This window comes from Symphalangus syndactylus, chromosome 3, assembly GCF_028878055.3.
Source record: "Symphalangus syndactylus isolate Jambi chromosome 3, NHGRI_mSymSyn1-v2.1_pri, whole genome shotgun sequence".
In the NCBI taxonomy this organism is placed as follows: Eukaryota; Metazoa; Chordata; class Mammalia; order Primates; family Hylobatidae; genus Symphalangus; species Symphalangus syndactylus.
This window is the reverse complement of record NC_072425.2, coordinates 140,560,675-140,586,399: the sequence shown is the minus strand read 5'-3', so window position 1 is coordinate 140,586,399 and position 25,725 is coordinate 140,560,675. Positions and strand designations below refer to the sequence as shown.

Sequence of the window (25,725 nt, the reverse complement as noted above, 5' to 3'; positions counted from 1 at the left end):
CAGGTTCTCTCCGGGAGGGGGCACCCATACACCCACAGCCAGCTGCTTCCTGTTGTCCTCCCACCAAATGGGGATTTCTGCTTCTTCCACTAAATTACATATCAGTATTACCATTTTTAAAAATTCCGATGAATTGAGCATTAACTCATTTTAAAAGTGAAAGTCGTCTGCCCAAGGACACAATAAGAATCTATTTATTGTTGGCAGAGAAATTGCTCGATGATAGGACAAGTGCAGAAAAACCGCATTGTTCATTGAACAGGGACTGACACCACCCCCAGTGGTGTGTATTGTGGTTTAGCACCGGGATTCTAGAATTAGCCTTGAGTTCAAATCTATACTTAACAGCTCTGTGACCTTGAGCAACTTACTCCATTTCTCTAAGCCTCAGCTCCTTCATCCATTAAAAGGGTGAGGATGACAAGCACCCATTAGGTTGCTACGAGGAGCAGATGACACTAAGAGCAAGTAAGTGCTCAATACATTTTCACCACTGCTATGATTATTCCCAACCCGTGTCCACAGAACCACCACTATGCACTACAGGAACCACAGGCTCCACTTCCTGCTCCTAATCTACTTTTTCTCCTTTATGTCAACAAATTTTCCAATTTTTCCTATTTTGTTAGGCATATTTTTGCATTGTTTTGTGCTCTTTCTGTTAGGTCAATCAGCTGTTTATTTTTTCAATAAGAACTGTACTTACGGCTGGGTGCAGTGGCTCATGCCTGTAATCCTAGCACTTTGGGAGGCTGAGACAGGTGGATCATTTGAGGTCAGGAGTTTGAAACCAGCCTGGCCAACATGGTGAAACCCCGTCTCTACTAAAAACACAAAAATTAGCTGGACGTGGTGGTGGGCACCTGTAATCCCAGCTACTCGGGAGGCTGAGGCAGGAGAATTGCTTGAGCCCAGAAGGTGGAGGGTGCAGTGAGCCAAGATCGTGCCATTGCTCTCCAGCCTGGGTGACAGAGTGAGACTCCGTCTCAAAAACAGTACCATACTTACGGAGCATCTAATATGTTCATGACCCAAGCAAGTCACAATGATATTTCAAAGTTAGATCCAGAGTTCTCCTTGATCTCAAGTTAATAATCCAACAAGGAAGATAAAAGATGGACACTAAACTATATTAAATAACACTAACTTAAAATATAAGGCAATAAGTCTCTAAGAGACGTGTATCTAATCAGAAGGACATATTATCTCTGTCTTCCAAAACGAACATAGGTTTGTAATCATTATACCAATTTTTTTTTTAATTAACAGACAAGTAATGGTGAATAGTCTCAGTGGACTTACATTAAGTCTGTCCGTGATATTTCTTGATTAGTCTGGTCTTAACATAAAAGAGCCAGAAAAAGGATCCAATATTTGTCATCATCCTTTGTGGAGACAAGAGCTTCCTATTCGCATGAGAGGTGTCCAGAAATAGTGCCTTCGGAACATATTGCTACTATCACTGCCAATAAATACAGGTTTACTTGGATGGAGCATCTAATGAGTTCGATTTTAGACAGTTTCATTTCCAGTCACCGGGACATTTTCTCAACAGCGCCCTAAGGTTAGGGCAGGGGAAGCTTTAAGTTGTTTCAGGCACAGATACCCACTACCTTCTTTCAACATCACAACAGACATGAGACTGACATATCATGAGTAAACCAAAGGGTTCAACTTCCATCCATTTTGTGACCAGCGCTATTCAGTAAATGCTCTTCCATGCACTAAGCCACTAGCTACCTTTGATGATCCAGTGGCACTTGTGTGCTGGCGTGTACCATGATGGGGTTTTTACATGGATTGGTAATGAATTGAGAAAAATTAGGACAATGTGGTAAACACCAAAAGGTTAAATATGTTGGCTGGGTGCGGGGGCTCACACCTGTAATCCTGGCACTTTGGGAGGCCGAGGTGGGCAGATCACTTGAGCTCAGGCATTTGAGACTAGACTGGGCAATATGGTGAAACCCTCATCTCTACTAAAAATACAAAAATTAGCTGGGCGTGGTGTTGCCCACCTGTGGTCCCAGCTACATAGGAGGCTGAGGCAGGAGGATTGCTGGAGCCCCGGAGGCAGAGGTTGCAATGAGCTGAGATCATGCTACTGCACTCCAGCCTGGGAGACAGAGCAAGACTCTGCCTCAAAAAAAAAAAAAAAAGTTTGAATATATTGACAGCATGACCTTTTAAATTTTGTGTTTAAATATTCTTTAATTATACATATACATAGTGGTGGTAGTTCTATATTTTAGTTTAGTTGCTAGCTTTCATAGGTAAAATAAATAACTGGTAATTCTGTGCTGGTCCGCCAATTTTTTTCAATCTCTCCACAAAATCCAGAAGTTCAGACTCCCCTATGAAGAAGGCTCTCCGTTCTAAGACCTCACCCTATGAGGAGAGCCTCTGCCTCTCAACTGCTGTGATAGGGCATCTGATTTTTTTTGGATTTTGGAATATTTGCAGGATACATAGTCAAATCTGAAGTCTGAAATGCTCTAATGAGTATTGCCTTTGAATGGCATGTTGGCACTCAATACGTTTCAGGTTTGGAAGCATTTCTAATTTCAGATTTTCAGATCTGGGATGCTCAACCAGTACCACTCCCTAAACTCAGACACAAATTTCTCATTGTTCCTGAACAACTTCACCTAGATATCTCATGGGCTCTTCAGAGCCAGTATGAATAAAGGAAACTCCTCACTGTCCCACTGTCTCCTCCCAACTGTGACGTCCTGTATCAATCTCAAATCACACCACCAGCTGCCAAGTCACCCAGTCAGAAACCAGTGATTCACCCTAGACTCCTCCTCTTCCATCTCCCATTTAATTAGGAACTACGTCGTGTCAATTCTAGCACCTGAAATATGACTAGAGTGTGCTTCTTGCTGTCAGCGTTCACCTGCCTTTCAATTCTTACCTTTAGGTTTGCAGTTGCAGTTACCCTCTCCTATTTGTTCATTCACCAAATATTTATTGAGCATCTATCATCTGCCAAGTAAAATGCTAAGTGCCAGGGTTTCTGTGAATTAAGAAACAAAACACACAATCACTGTCCTCAAGGAGCTCACAGTCTAGTGGGGAGAGATAGATGTAAAAATAATAATAATAATAAAGTTATCAGAGATGGAGCAAAATGAGGCAATTATCTTACTTGTCTACCTTGGAGCGAGAGTACTTTCTCAAAAGCAAATCTGATGATACCTCGAAGTCCTTCAACTGTTCGCAGTGTCCATGCAGTCTCAGCACTGCACGGGCTTTCACAGCGTTTCAGCTCCCTGCTTCTGTTTCTGGTTTTGACATTTGCCTCTTGTCTTCCACATGCATCCTAAGCGCCAGTCCTGCCAAGCTACTTGTCGTGCCCTGGGCCCTGCCATGTCCATCCTGGGCCTACTATTCTCTAACAGATCTCTGCACCCATAGCCACCATTCAGTGACTATCTACAGTGTGCCAGGCATTAATCCTAAGACATTGCATTTAATCCTCATGACAATCCCGGCGTATTGATGGTGACCTCATGGACAAATGAGGAAACTGAGACCAGGGAAAGCCAAGATAACTCACTCAAGTTCACAGAGCCAGAAAGCAACAGGGTCAGCATTTGAACCTAGATATGTCCAACTTGAAATCACAGCCACATCATCTTTCCTCTCTTGTCCACCTGATAAATTCCCACCCACAATTCAGGTCTCAGATCAAATGTAACTTTCTTTACAAAGCCCTTTATGAACTGCCTAGTCAAGTAATTCTTCTTGCTTCCCTGATTTCGAAGCTATTACCTTGTGTTGCCATAATTTGTTTACTTGTCTGTCTCCCCCGAGGACCCATGAACATCTCTTCACAGTGATTGTGAACTACCCATCTCTAAGCTCTCCATGCTGAACTCTCTCCACTGGCATACAGTCAGCATTTAATAAACCTCTGGTGAATGAATGGGTTAATTAATGCTCCCTAACCTCTTTTCTCAAAGTTAAGACAAAAACTCTTGCCAAGCACAGTCGCTCAAGCCTATAATCCCAGCACTTTGGGAGGCCAAGGTGGCAGAATTGCTTGAGCCCAGGAGTTCGAGACCAGCCTGGGCAAAATAGTGAGACTCCATTTCTACAAAAAATAAAAAATTAGCCATGTGTGGTGGCATGCACCTGTAGTCCCAGCTGCTCAGGAGGCTGAGGCAGGAGGATCACTTGAGCCCAAAAAGTTGAGGTTGCAGTGAGCCATGATTGCAGCACTGCACTGCAGCCTAGGCAATAGAGACCCTGTGAAAGAAGAAAAGAAAGAAAAAGAAAGAAGGAAGGAAGGAAGGAAGGAAGGAAGGAAGGAAGGAAGGAAGGAAAGAAAGAAAGAAAGAAAGAAAGAAAGAAAGAAAGAGAAGGAAGGAAGGAAAGAAGGAAGGAAGGAAGGAAGGAAGGAAGGAAGGAAGGAAGGAAGGAAGGAAAAGAAAGAAAGAGATAGAAAGAAAAGAAGGAAACTAACTCTCAGTAACAATTCATCATCTACATATTTTAACATAGGTCAGGCTATCAGATGGCCCTAGTCTGAGGTGCAAACTTAAAAAAAAAAAGAGTAGTACTATGACAATGCAGTGGAGTAACAGAACCTCAAAATCCAGACTCCGGAAAGTGAAGTCACACCTCTAAAAGCTCTACTCCAGGAACTGAAAAGAGTCTAATAGGGAATGTTGTCATAAGACTGACCACACCTCCATCAAAAGCTATTTCATTCCAGGGTAATTTAACCCAGTACATTGCAGCTAGGGGAAATTCTGGGAATAGTATCTCAGAAATAAAAAGGGAAGCCTGAGATAAGGGGGATACATTTTTCAAGTATTTAGACATTTAAAAAGTGATATTCAAGCTATATGTAAATTACTTACAAACTGCTTTTATGCATTATCAGAGATTCCAGGACATTGGCCATTAATATATAAGTTCCTCTTGTACCTGGGCTTTGTACCTAGACTATACAAATAGGCTCTTTATGGGAGCATCTTGATCAGGTAAAAGTTCTTAAACTTTTTTGAGTAATAAGCCTCCTGGGTTGCTGACGAAAGCCAAGGATACTCTCCCCAGAAAAATGTACAGAGATACAAAATTCTGCCTACCAATGAAGGGGGCTCATGGACCCTCTCCTAAAGTCCATTCAGAGTCCTGAATAGTTCACAGGCACAGACTGAAAATGCCTGAAGTAAACTTCCAAAGGGTCCGGATTAGAGAAGGTTAAAAACAAAAAAAAAGATTCACAATGCTGCTTTGAAATGACATCGGTTTCTGTTAGCCAATCAGATTCTCTCTTGGTCAAGGTCCTGAAAGTAAATGCCTCAGCCTCCTGAGTAGCTGGGACTACAGGTGCATGCCACCACACCTGGCTAATTTTTCATTTTTTGTAGAAAATAAAAAAGGAATGATTCATCTCTAACATCTGATGCTATACCTGCTTAGATCATGTGCAATCTGGACTAAGGGATAGCAAGGGCCTAAGTAAAATCAGGCTGTTTCTGCCTCCATATGCAAATACAAACTAAACAGACCTTTCCAAACTAGCCACAGAATAAATCTCCCAAATCCCCAAACTACACCTTTTCCAGAACACTTGCCACCACCATCCCCTGAGAACCAGCTGATTGATAACAAACTACCTACAACTTCAAGAGCTAGTTCACTAGAGGCTTTGCAAGGCCCTGGTGAAGACAGACAGCAGCATTCCCACCAGATAGCAAACTGTTTGCAGCAGTTTGGGATCCAAACACAGTTGCAGATGCCTGCTTTCATGATCGCCACTGCCCACTGTCAAGGTAGTACAAGCACTTTGCACCACCCCATATTCAAAGGGGCTATTCAGATGTTTGTGGAAGAAAGGAAAAGAGAGAGGAAGGGGAGACAGAGGAGAGAATGGGTCCAGGGAGACCTGTTCTCTATATTTGCTCTCTCTGGTTCCTTTCTAAGAAAACTGAGAATTTGACAGATCTAAACGGATTAAAACAACAGACGTGTGTAATTTTCACCTTTGTGCAGACCAGGAGATGGAAGTCCAGAGAAGTTAAGTGACTCGGATCTGATCACACAGCCTGTAGGGCTGGGAGGAGCAGAAAACCAAGTTCTATGATTCCCAGAGACATGTTCTAACCACTGTTAACACATTCCTGCCGGTTCAGGCTGGCAGCAGACTTGCCGCTTGGGCCTCCTCTCTCATTCTCTCCTCCATACACAACACAGGGTACCCAACCTGCTCCAGAAGCCTAAGCCTTGTCCAGTCTTCCATCTCTGAGAGAAAGGAGACCCTGCCATCTGGCCAAAAAGCAAAGCTCCCAAATGAAGGGCTGAGATATTCTCAAAGGATTACATATCTCTCGCTGCACACTGGAGCTGGGGTTGGGGCTGCACAGACTCAGCCTCCTTAGATGCCCCCATCTACTCCCAATGGCTCTAACTCCTTGTTTGGAAAAATACACAGAAAAGCAAATTTCAAATTGCAAGCAGGAGCCAGGAGAGATTTGAAAGCTATCTCAGGAACGCCCTCTAGCGTGCCCACAGGGTTTGAGCAGCGCAGCATCCAGGCCCCATTCCCTGGAGGTGACCGGGCCCGCACTGCTATTGGGGCATCCGGCGAGCAGTGGGCGGGGCCAGCGGCAGCATCTGACACTCACATACAAACTCCTCTCCAATCCCAAGGCCAGCGTCTGCTGCAGGATGAGAGGCAGTCTCTGCTCTTAAGACTGTCCAGCCCGCGCCAACCCCACCCATTCCTTATACAACAGGGAGAAGGGAAGGAGAAGCAAACAGAAGGTTAAAAGAAAGTGTGGAGGTTGCACAAATGGAATGCAGTGCAGAGAAGAAGCAGAGGAAGAAGACGGAGAGAGAGAGAGTAAAAGAGAGGCATAACTGAAAAAGAGACAGGATAAAGAGAAACAAAAAATAGGGCAAGGCTAAAGAAAAAGATGGACATATAAGTGAGTGCAGATGAAAGCTACAGATACCTCCACCCCCCACCCTGCACCCCTCATCCACCCACTCCGACTTCCAAGCACACCAAGGTGGGGCGTGTGCTTTGTAGGACCTGGCACCTCCTCGCCTCTCCTGAGGTCTTGGTGCTCACATTTCCCTCCACTCTGACACAGCCCCTGGATGCTCACGAGTGGCGGGCTGAGGGAGAGGAGGAGAGAGGAAAGTGAACCAAAGGCAGAACTCGCCAAGCGAAGCCACTTACGCACAGTGCGGCCGGCAGCATTTCCATCCTACCTTTGCTGTCGCCATGTCAGCCGGCTCCATGATCTCTGCTTGGCCTAAGGAGCAGCGGCACCATCCAGAGAGAAAAGGCAGAGTCACAAACGTCCACCCACGGAGAACAAACCACCCCTCTGGAAGGCTGGGGAAAATAAGACACCTATTTCCACTCTCTGGCCCCCTGGGACTTCCTCAGTTTCTGGGTAAGAGGTCAGAGTCTGGAGGTCCACAGCAAGCAGGGGGGCCCTGTCTCCTGTCTGTGTTCCACAGACGCCCAGGAGGCTGAGTCAGGGGGCACCTCCCCTGGCCTGGTACTTCTTCCCAGGAGCGAAGTGTGGGTCTTCCCAGGCTCCCCCTGTTGAGAGGGAGAGGGCGCAAAGACGGAGGCATGCCCTCCCATCACCCCGCCAACTGGTACCCACAGGTCAGGATGAGGGGGGCATGTGGGAAGAGGCCAGCTGGCAGGTAAAGAGCAAGAGCCAGGGGGAGCAGGAAGGGAGAAGGTCAGCGGCTGGTGGCGGACAGGCGGGTGTGAGAACCTCAAGAAGGTGCAGGCACTCAGCTGGAAGCAGAAAGGTGCTGTGCAAGGAAGTGCCGGAGCCACAAAGCCGGAGCCTGGCACGGCAAGGTGGAGAATGCAAAAGGAGAGAAATTCGCCCGCTGAAGCCACTCACCTTGCAATAACATTCAGACTGACTGAGGCCTACACAGGAGCCAGGAGCGGGCGGTTCACACACCCCCACTCCACTCCCAGAGACTCACAGCCTCTGTCTAAAGGTACATGAGAGCAGCCGGCAGCCTGGCTGGATCTGCAGAGGCCCCTGGCTCTCTCCGAGCAGTCTGATTGGAGGAGCAGGATGACTTCATCCAGCCCCATTCATCACTCTAGGTTTCCTGCCCAGCAGGGACAGGCCGCTCGCTTGCAGTGACTACAGCTTCCTCTCTGGCCCACTTTACTCAGTCAACCTGGGATAAGCTGCATCCATCAGGGGAACCCTGAGGAAGGGGATCAGAGTATCCCAGCCCTGTTGGGAAGAGAGGAACAGGCTGCTCACATTCCCAAGACAGTGCAAGGATTCTACTGAAAACACAGTACATATATTCACTGTGTGTGTTTGCGGTGCCAGAGCTGGCATCCATACAACAGAGCAAGGCTTCTAGAAACTGGCGAGGAAACAGGGTGTACACTCTGGTGAACCACTGACCTTCTTGACAAAAACATGAAAATAAGCCCATCCAAATATTTAAAGATATTTCTCCCAATCAGAAAGAATAATCTATGGAAAAACACCCATGTCCTTCCTGAGGCATCTCCAAGTGCCTCCCTCCTATCATTTTCCCCCATCAGCTCCCCTATAGCAGCCCCTGAAACATGCTAACCTATCTTCTGTTAAGGACATTGGTTCCTTCATGCTTGTGATCTCACATCTACAAAAGGCTACAAGTGAGTAGGACCTTACAGCTTCAGCTCCCATTTTGCAGATGAGGAAACTAAGGCCCAGAAAAAAGGCCAAAGGGTCAAAACAAGGATGTCAGTCTCCCAGTGCTCATTTCCATGTAGACTTTACCCTCAGAAATGGTGAGATCCTCAGAGAAAAATGACCCCTCCTTATTTACTCCTTCCTTTCCTCCCCCACACCTACTCCCAATCCAGCCCCAAGACCACAGAAAAAAAACAACAAAGCAAGTGTTAGATAAAGTAAAACATAATTTAAAAAAGAAGGCACGGCCAGGCATGGTGGCTCACACCTGTAATCCCAGCACTTTGGGAGGCTGTGGTAGACAGATCACCTGAGGTCTGGAGTTCGAGACCAGCCTGGCCAACATAATAAAACCCTGTCTCTATTAAAAATACAAAATTAGCCAGTCATGGTGGTGCACGCTTGTAGTCCCAGCTACTTGGGAGGCTGAGGCAGGAGAATCACTTGAACCAAGTAGGCAGAGGTTGCTGTGAGCCAAGACCATGCCATTGCACTCCAGCCTGGGCAACAAGAGCAAAACTCTGCCCAAAAAAAAAAAAAAAGAAGGCAATGATTGTGTGATCATTTATTACCTTGCTTCTGTTCAAGTCTGACTTTATAACCAAACAACTCAATCAGGTGGATCAATACAGACCAGGAAAGAGTTTTCCAAAAAAATTGATGACACTGACAACACAGTGCTCACGGGTCTGGCTTAACTACAGGAACAATAATTGTGACAACTCTCATTTGTACAGTGCTCCATAATTTACAATGCATTTCTGTTATAGTTTGAACATCCAAACTCATGTTGAAATTTAATGGCCACTGTAACAGTATAGTATTAAGAGGTGGAACCTTTAAGAGGTAATTAGGTCATGAGAGTGGCCCTCGTGGATGGTTTGATACAGTTATCCTGAAAGTAAGTTAGCTATCATAAGAGTGGGCTCCCAATAAAAGGATGAGATCAACCGACTTTCTTCCTGTCTAAGGCACACTCTTGCCCTTCTGCCACAGGGTAACTCAGCACAAGGCCTTCCCCAGATGCTGGTGTTACGCTTTTGGATTCCCCAGCCTCCAAAACCACGAGCTCAATAAACTTCAGTTCTTTATCCATTACTCAGCCTGTGATGTTCTGTTATAGTAGCAGAAAATATACTAATATCGTTTCCAAATCCATTACCCTCCGTGGATACTGAGAACCCTGTGAGATCAAGACTGTTTCCCCCATGTTAAAGATAACTAAACTGAGATTCAGAGACTTTAAGCGACTTGTCCAAGGTCACACAGTCAGTAGAGCAGAACTGAGACTCAACCCCATATTCACTAAGTCCAAATCCCTTTCCACTAAACATTGCAATACCAAATTTCCAACCTCTTAACATTTTCCTCCTCAATCTGCACCCAAGTCCTGCTCCCTATTACTATAGTTTGGTAGAGAATATAAAACCTCAATTGGACACTTCCCTTTGAGGCCTTTTTTTTTAACTGAAGATGGCAAATTATAAAAAATGCATTATTAAACATTAAGAAAAAAATCTTGGGACTATTCAGAGGTTGGTATATACATTTAAACAAATCTCCTACGTCCTATGTACAGTGCAAATTGCTTTTAGATAAAAAGTATTTATCTGAATGAATTTACTCATGTTCACCTTATTTTAACTACTCTGATTTTAATTGAGGTGAGGGGAAGGATGTATATCCCGATACAGGCACACATCCTGTTAGAGGAATGTGTTTTTTTCTAGCCACAATAAACAGAATTCAACACTTCTCCCATTCCTATTCCATCCTACACTAATGAAAAAGGTTGAGGATGAGAGTAGTGGAATTTGGGCCAATAGATGGTTTTTTTTAGCCTATTGCCTGGTTTCTATAAGCCCTAGACTATGGTCTTGAATACAACAAACTTGAAAAGCCATGAGGTTTTGCTAGCACTGCAGTAGAGGTAATCAATCATACCCCCACCACAAACCAAAGGTGTGGGGGCCATGCCAATCTACATGTCGTCTTCTCTGCTCAGAGGCCTGTAACGTTTCTTCTGGCTCTTGCTGTGGCCTGCCATCCTCTCTGTTCCTGGGCTGATAGTCAAATGTACAAACACATGGAGAGCAGAAGGCTAGTATCCATGGAGGAGGATGTTCTATTACACCAAAATCACACAGAAATCAGATCCATGTTAATGGGGGTCCACCCAGTCTCCTGAATGACCAAAAACATTTACCGACTCAGTTTTTAAAGAACTGTGACACAGCCCCGGAGGGTGAACATATGCAGAAGGCTTCAGAAGCACCATATGTATATTACACAGAGATTCACATGACTGAACTCAAAGCAAGAGGGAGAGTGCTGTTAACTGTAGATAGACAATCTAGAAGTTGGGGCTGGGCAGGGGACAGTGGGGCTGGGCAGGAGGCTTCAATGAGAGTGGGGAGAAGTCCCAGAGTCAAAGAAAACTCCAGAAAAGAGAATGAAAGAGAAAACAGGGTGGGAGAGAGGGGGAGGGGTACTAATGCAGGTTGTCTAAATAAAACCCATTGAATCCCTACCTCTGCTGCTACTAACCAGAAAGGACTTGATCTAAATAATTCTTCATAAAATAGTTTCTCTATCGTATGCGTTTGCTTTTTGCTCTTTGAACTAGAGACCAGAAGCTCCCACTTCTGCAACTTAGGCTCATTTCATTTTGCCTAATATTTAATGAAATACAGAAAGAAATGCCTGTTTATAATATCATTCTCTCTCTAGGGCAATTATCTCTACTAATTGCTTTACCCTGGGTATTAGTCTAACTCCTTAATCACTGTACTTATACACTAAGTTAAAGAGAGACAGAAAAAAAAAAACAGATGCCTTTTGAAAAGAGGCTGGAGTGAGTTCTGGCAGGGGTGTGGGTGAAGGGGTTGCAGGAAGCACAAGCACCAAGTTCCCTAAGGACAGCTCCGAGACTGGACACTGCACCTGCTTCTTTAGGAAGAGCCTCCATGGCAGCTGCCTCTTGGGAGGTGGGGCTGCAAGGAAACTGAGTGAGGCTGTTTCAAACCCTGGTAACATCAACCTCCCCTGCTGCACTCTGGGACATGTAGTACTGAGTGACGGGCAGTGCTGCGGCCATGTTTACATTGCTTACGGAGTGTGTGGCTTGATCTCTCTGCCTGTCCTAAGCCTATAAATACAGATCAGATGCTTTTGCCAAAGAGGTGAAATCCCTTCTCTCCAGAGTCTGGGTGCTGATTGTAAACTGAAAAGATGGTGATGAAACAGAAAGAGATTGACAGAACTACAAGGGACTTGAAATAAGGAAGACCTTGAGAGGTCACTAGATGTAGACGCTCCCTGTATACGTAAATGACAGGTTCTCGAAAGAGGAGAAGAGAGGGAGAGAAAGAAAGAAGAAGGAAGAAAGAGAGAGAGAGTGAAAGAGAAAGAGGGCAATGTGTCTGTGTTCCCATGAGGATGTGTACCTGCTTCAGTGCCTTTTCTTTTGCTTGTTAACCATCAGCCCCTAGAGGCAGCTGAGCATAAGGAAGAGTTTCAGCTTGAATTCTGACTCGACCACTCAGCCACCATCTGTGAATCCGGAGCAAGTTGCTTAGCCCTGTGTGCCCCCATTTCCTCATCTATAAGACAGGGATAATAATATTATTCAAGTCATAGGCTGTTATAAAGATTAACTGAGATAACATATGTAAAGGGATTAGAGTTGTGTCTGGCACATAGTAAATATTACCTAAGAGTTAGGTGTTGTTTTTCATTCAGTGGTTTACCACCTGTCTTCCCCTAATCCATGTGACCTCTTACACCAGAGCAGGAAATTTTATGTCCCCCACAGAATTGATGATTGTAGAGGTAGAGTGGACAGCAGTCAAACCCACCTGCTGTTTCAGGTGAACAAAGACATCAAAACAAGCTGAGCATGATAGCTCATGTCTGTAATCGCAGCACTTGGGGAGGCTAAGGGGGAAGAATCACTTGAGGCCAAGAGTTCAGGACCAGCCTGGAAAACAGAGTGAGAGACTCCCATCTCTTAAAATATATCTATATATCTATATATAGATATATAGATATTTTTAAAGACATTGAAAGAGAGAGGTGAGACAGTCACTAAAATAAGGAAAAAGCAGAAAAAGAGGAATAAGGAAATACAACAGGAGATACTTGCCAAACAGGGTGTCCGACATTAACAGGGGCTTTTGTGAGAGTGGTAGAAAAATGTCGTCAAAGACAATAAGAGTCTACATGGAAATAAAGCAAAGTCATAAAGAAAATTAGAGAACTGGTTGGGCATGGTGGCTCAAGCCTGTAATTCCAGCACTTTGGGAGGCCAAGGCTAGAGGATTGCTTGAGATCAGGAGTTCGAGACCGGACGGGCCAACATAGTGAAACCCCATCTCTACTAAAAATATAAAAATTAGCTGGGCGTGCTGGTGCACGCCTGTGATCCCAGCTACTTGGGAGGCTGAGGCATGAGAATCGCTTGAACCTGGTAGGTGGAGGTTGCAGTGAGTCGGGATTGCACCATGGCACTCCAACCTGGGCAACAGAGCAAGATCTTGTCTCAAAAAAAGAAAAAAAGGAAATTAGAGAAACTGATCTGGTTGGAAGTGGGAGGAGAGAGGTGAAACAGAGAGGAGCTGTGGATGGAGAGAAGCTGCCTGGCACAAGAACAACTAGCACAGCAGGAGTCACTGCTGCAAAGGTCAAGTCTGAATTGGTCTTGCCAATCTGCACTGCTCTCTGGGGAAGTCAGGTTGTTGTATGAGGGCTTGAAGCGGAAGTTTCTGAAGCAGTCACGATAAGGAGGGAGGAACACAGGTGGTGAGAATTGAAGATCAGCTTCTAGGAGAAAAGGAAACAGCTAAGCCTTCAGGGTCAGTCATCTCTAGTACTGCACACTCAGCTATGAGGGAGACATCAAGAGAAGAGAGAAAGGACTCTCTGAATACAAGTCCTTGCGGGCCGGACAAAGTGGGAACTGTCAGCCTCCCATGGCGTCTTGCTTAGGGGAGCTCATACCTCGTGCAAGGCTGAGGGCCTTGGCGGGTACCAGTGCTGTTCTATGCCTGAATTCCTCAGGGAAAAACATGATAGGCCAAGGGAAATCCACCTCCCTTAGCTGCTAGCAATTCCTGAGACCGCCCCCACAACAAGCAACAGAAACACGAGTGACATTACCTCGACCTCAGCCTCTAAAACTGGACAGGATAGTGCAGCACAGTGATTGAAGTCTACAGTCAAATTTCCCAGTTCAAACTCTAGCACATTATTTAATAGCTGCATGATATTATATAAGTTATGAAACTTCTCTAAGCTTCAGTTTTCTTATCTATAAAATGGAGGTCATAATAATACTATTTCATAGAAAAATTGTAAGATTTAAGTGAAAACGCAGTAATTAAAAAATGGTAAAATTTGGCTGGGTGCAGTGGCTCACGCCTATAATCCCAGCACTTTGGGAGGCCAAGGAGGGTAGATCACCTGAGGTCAGGAGTTCGAGACCAGCCTGACCAACATGGTGAAACCCTGTCTTTACTAAAAATACAAAATTAGCCAGGCGTGGTGGTGCATGCCTGTCCTGCCAGCTACTTGGAAGGCTGAGACAGGAGCATGCCTTGAACCCAGGAGGCAGAGGTTGCAGTGAGCCAAGATTGCGCCATTGCACTCCAGGCTGGGTGACAGAGCGAAACTCCATCTCAAAAAAAAAAAAAAAAGGTGAAATTTACATGAAAATGCAGTAACTAACACATAATAGGCACATTCAATCAACGTTAACTAAAATAATCTTGTCTTTATAATTACTATCTTAGGGGTATGGGTAGGGGGTTAAGAAAAATGGGGACTCCATGAGTTCCCTCAGTCCTCCAAGCCATCTGCACTTGGTGCCAATGCAAAGCTAGCTCTGGTCTGGTTATGCAGCTCCTTCCCTTACCTACCATCTCCAGGCACAATCGCACCACGTCCAGTCAGCAGCTCGTCCCTTGCACTGTGCTTTCAGATGACAAAGTTGTTCAAGTGCTTCAAAAATGGAAAAGATCATGACTGCATAAGGCTGCCACGCCCTGCCCTGGGAGCTCACTCCTATGCCTGTACCAATGTTCACAAACGTCCTATCGCCAGGCTGCAGAGGACTTCAGAGCCTATCACACAAAGGTTCGGAATGACAGTACAAACAATCCCTGACTTCTGATGGGCCATCCTTCGCATTTTGAATTTTGGTCTCTTCTCAGGTTAGCGATATGCTTTATAATACTTTCTCACGATGATGGGAAGTGTCAGAAAGCCACAGCTCCCAGTCAGCCACGGGATCACAAGAGTAAACAACCGATACTCTACAGTCAACTGTACTGCCAGATGATTTTGCCCAACTATAGGCTAATGTAAGCATTCTGAGTATGCTTAAGATAGGCCAGGCTAAACTATGATATTAAGTAAGGGAGGTATATTAAGTGCATTTTCTTTTTCTTTCTTTCTTTTTTTTTTGTTTGTTTTTGTTTTTGTTTTTTTTTGAGATGGAGTCTCGCTCTGCCGCCCAGGCTGGAGTGCAATGGCACTATCTCAGCTCACTGCAACCTCCGCCTCCCAGGTTCAAGCAATTCTCATGCCTCAGCCTCCCTAATTAGCTGGGATTACAGGCACGCACTACCACACCTGGCTATTTTTGTATTTTTAGGAGAGACGGAGTTTCACCAAGTTGCCCAGGCTGGTCTTGAACTCCTGACCTCAGGTGATCCACCTGCCCCAGCTTCCCAAAGTGCTGGGATTACAGGCGTGAGCCACAGTATTTTCAATTTATGATGGGTTTACCAGGAAGTAACCCCACTTCAGGAGCATCTGTATAAGAGAAGCCACAGGATTAATGGGCAAGGGGTCAGCAGGGAAGGGAGAGGGGGCTAGGTCCAATAATATTGCCTAGCCTTTTTATGGTACACTGTAAATGGGACCTGCATATTTGCATCATTCTACTAAAACACTCTCTTTTAGACTGGGGAGGCCAGTGATGAAAGAAGAGTTACAATGGAAGAAGGAAGGATTGTCCGAATGCCTGGACATCACTGCCTGCAGGCCACTTGGAGACCCTCTAGTGACTCATGATGAAGCCAAGAGAAAAACAGGATGAGGTGGCAGACAGACTATGCTCACAGATCCCTAGCAGCCTATGCTTACAGATCCCTGGCAGTCCAGTAAGCAGCAGCAGCCTCAGGGACTCCTGTTGGAGGAGAATGGTTTACTGGGGATGCTGGTGAGCCCAGTGGAGAAAGAGAAGAAAGGTAAAGGACTTCTGTAGCTCATGCAAATACCTACGGGGCTTCACTTGGTACCTGCAGAATGGTAAGACAACAGCTCTGTTTCACTGCTTGGGCATGAGAGTGAAACTAAAAGAAAGCATCAGAAAGATGCTGTCAAACGAAAAGATGTACTGGAACTTTCCTACATATAACTTGCTAATTTAAATTTTAAGGCGCTTCTCAAAATCAATAAGACACAAGAAACATACTCAAAAATGATAATTAAGAAAAAAACCTATTTGGCCGAAAGGCATCTTTAACTAGATCATTCAGAAGCATTGGGGTCTCTATTCTCTCCTGGTCAATTGTTTTTCTTGTTCTATCTGGTTTTGAAGCTTGCCAAGGGATGGCCATTAATAGACTTGCTCACACACCTCCACCTCTGGAGCTCCAATTCCAGCAAGTTAGAAAAAAGTTCCATGAGATTCAAGAAAAAGCAGGTTCTGCACAGGGTCCCAAGTGCCTTGATAGTCATGTTTCTTTGCTAGAGGAGAAGTAAGAGTATTGCAAGTAAGAACTTAAGCTGCAGGCCGGTGCAGTGGCTCACGCCTGTAATCCCAGCACTTTGGGAGGCCTAGGCAGGGGGATCACTTGAGGCCAACAATTCAAGACCAGTAGAGATGAGACCCCATCTCTACTAAAAATAAAAAAATTAGCCTGGCATGGTGGCATGTGCCTGTGGTCCCAGCCACTCAGGAGGCTGAGGCATCAGAATCACTTGAACCCAGGAGGTAGAGGTTGCAGTGAGTCGATATCGTGCCACTGTACTCCAACCTGGGTGATAAAGCGAGACTCTGTCTCAAAAAATAAAAATAAAATAAAAATAAACAAACAAACAAAAAAGAACTTGAGCTCTGGAGTTGAATCCTAGCTATGCTACTAACAAGCTTCGACAGTGGACAATCTAAGCCTCATCTAGAAGATGAGTATAATAGTAATTTCCCTTTTAGAGTTGCTATAATAAGATAGCAAAGGAAAAGCACAGTGTTAAGCACATAATATGCCCTCAAAGTGGCATCTATTGCCAGGCATGGTGGCTCACGACTGTAATCCCAGCACTTTGGGAGGCCAAAGTGGGTGGATCACTTGAGGCCAGGAGTTTGAGATCAGCCTGGCCAATATGGTGAAACCTTGTCTCTACAAAAAATAAAAAAATTAGCCAGGAGTGGTGGCGTGTGCCTGTAGCCCCAGCTACTCAGGAGGCTGAGGCGGGAGAATCACTTGAACCCCAGGAGACAGAGGTTGCGGTAATCCGAGATCACGCCACTGCACTCCAGCCTGGGTGACACAAGAGACTCTGCCAAAAAAAAAAAAAAAAAAAGGTATCAAGATATCTATTATTATTTTAATAATAATACCACTATTATTACCTTAGAACATAAATATTGCTCCTCCACAAAGTACACAGACACTCTGCATTTTCTTGGATTTACTGGTCATATTTGTAGATTGGTGAAAGCTTCCTATAGTTATCAATTTCTTCATTTAAAAAGACTCCAATTAATTTTAGCAAATTTCCCATTGTGGAAGTGAATCACATACAAGCATATAACCATTTGATATAGGTACTGAAGAAGAAATTTATGGATGAGGAGAGTATACAGCATTGGACTTCTTGAGTTTCTGCTTAAGGGTCACATCTGTTGGTATTTATTTATTTATTTAGTTATTTATTTTGAGATGGAGTCTTGCTCTGTCACCTAAGGCTGGACTGCAGTGGTATGATCCTGGCTTATTGCAGCCTCTGCCTCCTGGGTTCAAACAATTCTCCTGCCTCAGCCTCCCAAGTAGCTGGGACTACAGGCATGCACCACCACACCTGGCTAATTTTTATATTTTTAGTAGAGATGGGGTTTCACCATGCTGGCCAGGCTACTCTCGAACCTCAAATGATCTGCCTGCCTCAGCCTCCCAAAGTGCTGGGATTACAGGCGTGAGCCACTGGGTCCAGCCAAAATACACTTATTTACAAGGATAACTCTCAGCCAGTTGAACCTATCCATCATTTAAGATGCCCAGAAAAAGGAAACACAGACAATAGATCTGTTTCACTTCTAGAGGGAAAAAAGATGAGTGGGAGAAATTGTTCCCCTTGTGGATCCCACAGCAAGCGTGTAGTGGAGTTTCAAAAGTCAACCAAACAAAGAGTTTCAAAATTCCAACTGTAAATTCAACTAATTCACCCATCATGCTCACATAAAAGACATAAGGGAGCTTTTGTGTGGGGAAGTGGGGGGTGCACGCAAACAACCTCCACTCCCACAGCCCATCTCCCCACCCCACCACCATTTGAATCAGGGTCAAAATGGGTTTCTCCGCATCTCAGTGGAAGAGCTTCACCTTCAGACTAAGGAGAAATGGCAAAGAAAAAGAAAGAGAACCAGTATTTAATTGCTCACATGCCTGAAGATAAGAAAAGAGGCACTGAGTAACCTGGAAAGTTGGTGACAGATAAGATGGAATGAGTAACTTAATTACATACCCCTCCACCCACCTTTCTCCTTGCCACCGAATGGTGATTCTTGGACTATGCAGAAGACAGGTGAGGGACACAGAAGTTGTGTCCCTGGGTATTTTAGTCTTTTTTTCTGTTGCGATAACAGAATACCACAGACTGGTTAATTTATAAAGAAAAGAAATTTATTTCGTATAGTTCTGGAAGTTGGGAAGTTCTCAAGACAAAGGAGCCACATCTGGTGAGGGACTTCTTCCTGTGTTACAACATGCAGAGGGTATCACATGGCAAGAGGGCAAGGCCATGTCTCTCTCCCTCTTCTTTTAAAGCCACCAGTTCTATCATGGGGGCTCCACCCTCATGACCTAATCTAATCCTAATTACCTCCCAGAGGCCTTGCCTTTTAATACTGTTACAATGGGGATTCAGTTTCCAACACATAAATTTTGGGGTCACAACCAAACCATACCACCAAGCTAGGTATCAAAAGGCCCTTCCATATCCCAGCCCTATTAAATTGTGTGCCGGATATTAGCTAGAGTAGGATCACAGGAGGCATCAGGGCTCAGGGCATGTTTCTCTTTATTTTGCATTTTTATTTATATTTTCTTTATCAGCACTGCTTTTGGAGAAGGAGCATATTTCTCAAATCATGGTCCAAGACCACCTGCATCAGAATCACTTGGGATTTATGTTAACTGCAAATTCCTAGGCCTTTCCCAGTCCATAGGACTCAGAATCTAAGAGTAGGGCTTACGAATCTGCATATTAAATAAGCTTTGCTTGTGATTCTGAACCACGTTAAAAGGCTGAAGACTACTGCTTCAGAACCATGTCTAACCAGTGGGACACTCATAATCAAGGAGACATGAACACTTACCCATGGCCATGGAGGAAGAAAATATTAGACAGGGCATAGCAAGATGGCTGAATAGAAGCCTACACCATTCATTGCCCCTGCAAGAACAACAAATTTTAAACTACCTACACACAAAAAGGGCCATTGCAAGAAACAAAGTTGGGTGAGCAATTACAGTAACAGGTTTTAATTTCATATAACTGAAAGAGACATTGAAGAGGGCAGGAAAGAAAGTCCTGAATCACCAGTGCCTCCCCTCCCTTATTCTCCAGCAGTGGATGTGCAGCATGAAGAATCTACACTTGGGAGAGGGAGAGCACAGCAATTGTGAGGCTTTGCATTGAACCCAGCTGTGGTGGCTATGGTAAAAGGCTCCTTCAGTTTGAGAAAAGCAGGGGGAAAAGTAAAGGGCACTTTGTCTTGCACCTTAAGTACAAGCTTGACCACAGTGAGGTAGAGCACCAAGCAAACTCTTGGGGTCCCCAGGTCCAGTTCAAGGCTCGTGGTCAGCATTTCTGGACCTGCTCTGGACCAGAGGGGAGCCCACTGCCCTGAAGGGTGAGTCCCAGGCCTGGCAGCATTCATCACAAGCTGAATGAAAAGTCTTTGGACTTTAAGTGAACATCAGCAGTGGCCTGGCAAAACCCCCCGTGGGCTGGTGGTGGTGGCCACAGGGAGAGGCTCCTCTGGCTTGGGAAGGGGGAGGGAAGAGTGGGAAGGACTTCTTCTTGTGGTTTATATGCCAGCTTAGCTTAACTTTTTTTTTTTTTGAGAGAGTCTAGCTCTGCCACCTAGGCTGAGGCGTGCAGTAGTGAGATCTCGGCTCACTGCAACCTCCGCCTCCCGGGTTCAAGCGATTCTCCTGCCTCAGCCTCCCGAGTAGCTGGGATTACAGGCACCCACCACCATGCCCCCCATCTCTACTAAAAATACAAAAAAAATTGTATTTTTAGTAGAGATGGGGTTTCACTGTGTTGGCCAGGCTGGTCTCAAACTCCTGACCTCATGATCTGCCTGCCTCAGCCTCCCAAAGTGCTGGGATTACAGGCGTGAGCCACAGCATCCGGCTGCCAGCTTAGCTGCAGTAGAATAGAACACCAGGTAAATTTCTAAGGTTTTTTACTTCAATCCCTGGCTCTAAGACAGCATCTCTGGACTCATCTGGGGCCTAGGGGAACTTGCTGCCCTGAAGGGAGGGCCATAAACCTGGCTGGCTTTGCCACCAGCTGATTGTAGAGCCCTAGGATCTTGAGTGAACTTACATGGTAGCCAGGTCATGGTTACAGCAGGCTTTGAGTGAGACTCAATAGTGTGCTGGCCTCAGGTCTGAACCAGCGCAGTCCCCATGGTGGTGGCCACAGGGGTGCTTCTGTTTCCCTACTCTCAGTTCCAGGAGGCTAACCACAGTAAGAAACTGCATTAGTTTGGGAGAAAGTAAGGGAAGAGAACAAGAGTCTCTGCATGGCAATCAAGAGAATTCTTCTTGATGTTCTCCAAGACCACCAAAGTGGCACCTCCATGAGTAGACAAGAACCACAACATTATTGGGTTTGGGAGCCAAATGCCATCGAATACCTGAAAAGGCTTCACACAAAAAATAAGCACAAACAAGCCAAGACTGTGAAGACTACAATAAATGCCTAACTCTTCAATGCACAGACACCGAAGAACATCTACAAGCATCAACACCACATCTAGGAAAACATGACCTCGTCAAACAAACTAAATAAGGCACCAAGGACCAGTCCTGGAGAAACAGAGATATGTGACTTTTCAGACGGAGAATTCAAAATAGCTGTTTTGAAGAAATTCAGAAATTTAAGATAACACAGAGAAGGAATTCAGAATTCTATAAGATAAATTTAACAAAGAGATTGAAATTATTAAAATGAATCTAGCAGAAATTCTAGAGATGGAAAATGCAACTGGCATGCTGAAGAATGCATCAGAATCTCTTAATAGCAGAACTGGTCAAGCAGAAGGAAGAACTGGTGAGCTAGAAGACAGACTATATGAAATATGAAAATACAGTTAGAGGCAACAAAATAATAAAAAACAATGAAGCATGCCTACGAGATCTAGAAAATAGCCTCAAAAGGGTAAATCTAAGAGTTATTGGCCTTAAAGAAAGAGATAGGGGTAGAAAGCTTATTCAAAGGGATGATATCAGAACTTCTCAAACCGAGAGAAAGATAACAATAGGCATTTAGTAATCAAATTCCCAAAGGTCAAGGATTTTTAAAAAGGATCCTAAAAGCAGCAAGAGTAAAGAAACAACATAAATAGCTCTTATTATTTTGAGATACGTCCCATCAATACATAATTTATTGAGAGTTTTTAGCATGAAGGGTTGTTGAATTTTTTCAAAGGCCTTTTCTGCATCTATTGAGATAATCATGTGATTTTTGCCTTTGGTTCTGTTTATATGCTGGATTACATTTATTGATTTGCTCATATTGAACCAGCCTTGCATCCCAGGGATGAAGCCCACTTGATCATGGTGGATAAGCTTTTTGATGTGCTGCTGGATTCGGTTTGCCAGTATTTTATTGAGGATTTTTGCATCGATGTTCATCAGGGATATTGGTCTAAAATTCTCTTTTTTTGTTGTGTCTCTGCCAGGCTTTGGTATCAGGATGATGCTGGCCTCATAAAATGAGTTAGGGAGGATTCCCTCTTTTTCTATTGATTGGAATAGTTTCAGAAGGAATGGTACCAGCTCCTCCTTGTACCTCTGTTAGAATTCGGTGGTGAATCTGTCTGGTCCTGGACTTTTTTTGGTTGGTAAGCTATTAATTATTGCCTCTATTTCAGAGCCTGTCATTGGTCTATTCAGAGATTCAACTTCTTCCTGGTTTAGTCTTGGGAGGGTGTATGTGTCAAGGAATTTATCCATTTCTTCTAGATTTTCTAGTTTATTTGTGTAGAGGTGTTTATAGTATTCTCTGATGGTAGTTTGTATTTCTGTGGGATCAGTGGTGATATCCCCTTTATCATGTTTTATTGTGTCTGTTTGATTCTTCTCTCTTTTCTTCTTTATTAGTCTTGCTAGCGGTCTATCAATTTTGTTGATCTTTTCAAAAAACCAGCTCCTGGATTCATTGATTTTTTAAAGGGTTTTTTGTATCTCTATGTCCTTCAGTTCTGCTCTCATCTTAGTTATTTCTTGCCTTCTGCTAGCTTTTGAATTTGTTTGCTCTTGCTTCTCTAGTTCTTTTAATTGTGATGTTAGGGTGCCAATTTTAGATCTTTCCTGCTTTCTCTTGCGGGAATTTAGTGCTATAAATTTCCCTCTACACACTGCTTTAAATGTGTCCCAGAGATTCTGGTATGCTGTGTCTGTGTTCTCGTTGGTTTCAAAGAACATCTTTATTTCTGCCTTCATTTTGTTATGTACCCAGTAGTCATTCAGGAGCAGGTTGTTCAGTTTCCATGTAGTTGAGCGGTTTTGAGTGAGTTTCATAATCCTGAGATCTAGTTTGATTGCACTGTGGTCTGAGAGACAGTTTGTTATAATTTCTGTTCTTTTACATTTGCTGAGGAGTGCTTTACTTCCAACTATGTAGTCAATTTTGGAATAAGTGTGGTGTGGTGCTGAGAAGAATGTGTACTCTGTTGATTGGGGGTGGAGAGTTCTGTAGATGTCTATTAGGTCTGCTTGGTGCAGAGCTGAGTTCAATTCCTGGATATCCTTGTTAACTTTCTGTCTCGCTGATCTGTCTAATATTGACAGTGGGGTGTTAAAGTCTCCCATTATTATTGTGTGGGAGTCTAAGTCTCTTTGTAGGTCTCTAAGGACTTGCTTTTTGAATCTGGGTGCTCCTGTATTAGGTGCATATATATTTAGGATAGTTAGCTCTTCTTGTTGCATTGATCCCTTTACCATTATGTAATGGCCTTCTTTGTCTCTTTTGATCTTTGTTGGTTTAAAGTCTGTTTTATCAGAGACTAGGATTGCAACCCCTGCCTTTTTTTTTGTTTTCCATTTGCTTAGTAGATCTTCCTCCATCCCTTTATTTTGAGCCTATGTGTGTCTCTGCACGTGAGATGGGTTTCCTGAATACAGCACACTGATGGGTCTTGACTCTTTATCCAGTTTGCCAGTCTGTGTCTTTTAATTGGAGAATTTAGCCCATTTACATTTAAGGTTAATATTGTTATATGTGAATTTGATCCTGTCATTACGATGTTAGCTGGTTATTTTGCTTGCTAGTTGATGCAGTTTCTTCCTAGCATTGATGATCTTTACAATTTGGCATGTTTTTGCAGTGGCTGGTACTGGTTCTTCCTTTCCATGTTTAGTGCTTCCTTCAGGGGCTCTTTTAGGGCAGGCCTAGTGGTGACAAAATCTCTTCATATGAAACCAAAAAAGAGCCCGCATTGCCAAGTCAATCCTAAGCCAAAAGAACAAAGCTAGAGGCATCACGATACCTGACTTCAAACTATACTACAAGGCTACAGTAACCAAAACAGCATGGTACTGGTACCAAAACAGAGATATAGACCAATGGAACAGAACAGAACCCTCAGAAATAACACCACACATCTACAACTATCTGATCTTTGACAAACCTGACAAAAACAAGAAATGGGGAAAGGATTCCCTATTTAACAAATGGTGCTGGGAAAACTGGCTAGCCATATGTAGAAAGCTGAAACTGGATCCCTTCCTTACACCTTATACAAAAATGAATTCAAGATGGATTAAAGACTTAAATGTTAGACCTAAAACCATAAAAACCCTACAAGAAAGCCTAGGCAATACCATTCAGGACATAGGCATGGGCAAGGACTTCATGTCTAAAACACCAAAAGCAATGGCAACAAAAGCCAAAATTGACAAATGGGATCTAATTAAACTAAAGAGCTTCTGCACAGCAAAAGAAACTGCCATCAGAGTGAACAGGCAACACACAGAATGGGAGAAAATTTTTGCAATCTACTCATCTGACAAAGGGCTAATATCCAGAGTCTACAAAGAACTCAAACAAATTTACAAGAAAAAAACAAACAATCCCAACAACAAGTGGGCGAAGGATATGAACAGACACTTCTCAAAAGAAGACATTTATGCAGCCAACAGACACGTGAAAAAATGCTCATCATCACTGGCAGTCAGAGAAATGCAAATCAAAACCACAATGAGATACCATCTCACACCAGTTAGAATGGCGATCATTAAAAAGTCAGGAAACGACAGGTGCTGGAGAGGATGTGGAGAAACAGGAACACTTTTACACTGTTGGTGGAACTGTAAACTAGTTCAACCACTGTGGAAGATAGTGTGGCAATTCTTCAGGGATCTAGAACTAGAAATACCATTTGACCCAGCCATCCCATTACTGGGTATATACCTAAAGGATTATAAATCATGCTGCTATAAAGACACATGCACACGTATGTTTATTGCGGCACTACTCACGATAGCAAAGACTTGGAACAAACCCAAATGTCCAACAATGATAGATTGGATTAAGAAAATGTGGCACATACACCATGAAATACTATGCAGCCATAAAAAATGATGAGTCCATGTCCTTTGTAGGGACATGGATGAAGCTGGAAACCATCATTCTCGGCAAACCATCACAAGGACAAAAAACCAAACACCACATGTTCTCACTCATAGGTGGGAATTGAACAATGAGAACACTTAGACACAGGAAGGTGAATGTCACACACCAGGGCCTGTTGTGGGGTTGGGGGAAGGGGGAGGGATAGCATTAGGAGATATACCTAATGTAAATGACGAGTTAATGGGTGCAGCACACCAACATGGCACATGTATACATATGTAACAAACCTGCATGTTGTGCACATGTACCCTAGAACTTAAAGTGTAACAAAAAAATTCATATATATATATATATATATATATATATATATGAAACAACATACAGTTGAACTCCAATACATCTGGCAGTAAACTTCTCAGTGCAAACCTGACAAGCTAGGAAAAGGTGGCATGACCAAAGGAAAAAAAAAAAACTTTTACCCTAGAATAGTACATCTGGTGAAAATAACCTTTAAGCATAAAGGAGAAATAAAGACCTTCCCAGACAAACAAAGACACATGAGGGATTTCATCAACTCCAGACCTGTCCTATAAAAAATGCTAAAGGGAGTTCTTTAATCTGAAAGAAAACGATGTTGATGAGCAAAAAGAAATCATCTAAAGGTACAAAACTCACATGTAATAGTACACAGAAAAACACAGAATATTACAACACTGTAATTGCGTTGTATAACATACTCTTATCTTCCATAGAAAGATTAAATGATGAACCAATCAAAAATAATATCTATGGAAACTTTTCAAGACACAGAAAGTATAATAAGACATAAAGAACAACAGAAAGCTAAAGAGCAAAATTAAAGTGTAGAGTTTTTATTTGTTTTTGTTTGTTAGTTTCTTTATGCAATCAGTGTTAAGCTGTCATCAGT

The 25,725-nt window shown here is 43.7% G+C and overlaps 1 protein-coding gene across 13 annotated transcripts in view; it reads right to left on the bottom strand.

The window, feature by feature from the left end:
* GRAMD1B (GRAM domain containing 1B) overlaps nt 1-25,725 on the bottom strand; it is a 273,173-nt gene that overhangs the window by 110,472 nt on the left and 136,976 nt on the right. Inside the window, exons 1-2 of one of the 13 annotated variants that reach the window (XM_055273557.2) lie at nt 7,893-7,908; nt 7,234-7,277 (exon numbers count right to left, since the gene is read on the bottom strand). The exons of 11 other annotated variants lie outside the window; for them this stretch is intronic. The gene's annotated coding sequence lies outside the window, so the exon portion shown is untranslated. Of the gene's footprint in view, nt 1-7,233; nt 7,278-7,892; nt 8,093-25,725 lie in introns of those variants that run through there. One more of the 13 variants, XM_055273560.2, reaches the window with a different exon arrangement.